We start from the raw sequence: 1,628 nt of genomic DNA, 5'->3' as shown, positions 1-1,628 counted from the left end.
TTTTCACAATAGACACATTTATACTTGTTCTTTACCTAAAAATCTTTCTTTTGCCTGAAATAAGGTAATAGTTTTATAGTTTAAGAATTTCACTTTATTCTAACAGGTAAAGCTTATTTTCTAGCTTCTGTCCGGTTGATTCACAAATTAGGGGATGGTGTCTCCTGAGACATGGATTTGGCTTGGAGAAAGGCTGTGGTCTTCTGAAAGTAATGGTGATTAGCTAGAAGCGTTCTGAATTGAGCTCCCTTCTCTTAGAATAAGAACAGAATATTCACGAACAAAGTCATATGGTGGACAGGAACCAATAAAATAATATTGATGGGCAGAGGTACTGTACTGATGGGAATGATTCTTGACCCTTATGAAGGAAGGAACATTGAGAAAATGTTGAAATGGGTACAAAAACTCTTAGGAAGAAGGTAATGTCTTCCTCCAGGTATACCTTCTCCTCTTCCCCCCTCTCTTCCTCCTCCTTTTCTTCCTCTCCTTTCTCCTATCCTTTTGCCAAGAAACCGTAGTATATGGATTGCTATACATAATATAGCATATCTATTATTATCTTTTTATAGGTAGGCAGATGGGAATATTGCTGATTTTTAGATAATAAATCATGAACATAGGAGGTTAGAACCATCACTAAACTCCGTTTGGGTACAGAATTAAAGAGGAATGTTGCGAAAAGATTGAATGAGAGTCTTTCACCCAAGAGGCAGTATGTTTGTAGACAAATTTGTTATTTTTTAAAAATTATATTGGCTTGTTTGTTTGTTTAGGTCTTACCTTCTTCCAAAAAAATAATTTGATGTACCTTAAAATATAACATACATATACCATAATATCATCAAATACAAATAAAAATCATGTACAGGGAAATAAAAAAATATATATACAAATACTCCTTATAATGAAACATTACAGTTAATTGTTCATTCCTTATAAGTTAAAGCAAAAAAATTAAATCACAGTGAGTTATATACTTCTTTTCAACAGAATAAAGATAGCGCAGCACATCTTTAGTAAAGAAAACCTTTGTGCTAAATTTTTGAAGAAATGTAATATACTCATACTATGCATGAATATTTATGGAGCTCTTTAATTTGAAAAGCTTTCTCCCTTTTTTTATTAATACAAGTTTTATAAGTATTTGTGTCTCATTTTACAGAAAAGTAGATTGAAGCTCAGAAAAATATGGTTTTGTGACTAGTAAGGTATGGACCAAGAGTTACAGCCTGTATCTTTTACCTCCAAATCTTGTGCTCTTTCCATGTCACCATGTCAGAGATATTGGCCACAATAATGGATGCTGTTTTCAGTGGTACACTTATTGAGGATGCAGGAATGGAGATAGCATATGACTGGTTCCTGTATTGACCCTTGGTTAAAAGCTGAGGGCGTAGAGGTTAAAGCAAAACTCATTGAGTGACTTGCTATTTGGAATAATTCACTGAAGTCTAGGCATTTTGCCTTTCAATAATTTAAATTTATGCGAGTTTAAGACTTAAGAATAACTGAAGGAATTGAGGCAAAATACGCCCCTAGGACTAACAATCTCATTAGTATTTTCTTGATTGGAAATTGTATCAATCAGGGTCCTGGCAGGAAACAGATGGCACCACTCAAACTGG

Source organism: Zalophus californianus, chromosome 13, assembly GCF_009762305.2.
Source record: "Zalophus californianus isolate mZalCal1 chromosome 13, mZalCal1.pri.v2, whole genome shotgun sequence".
NCBI lineage: Eukaryota > Metazoa > Chordata > Mammalia > Carnivora > Otariidae > Zalophus > Zalophus californianus.
This window is presented reverse-complemented; position numbering follows the sequence as displayed.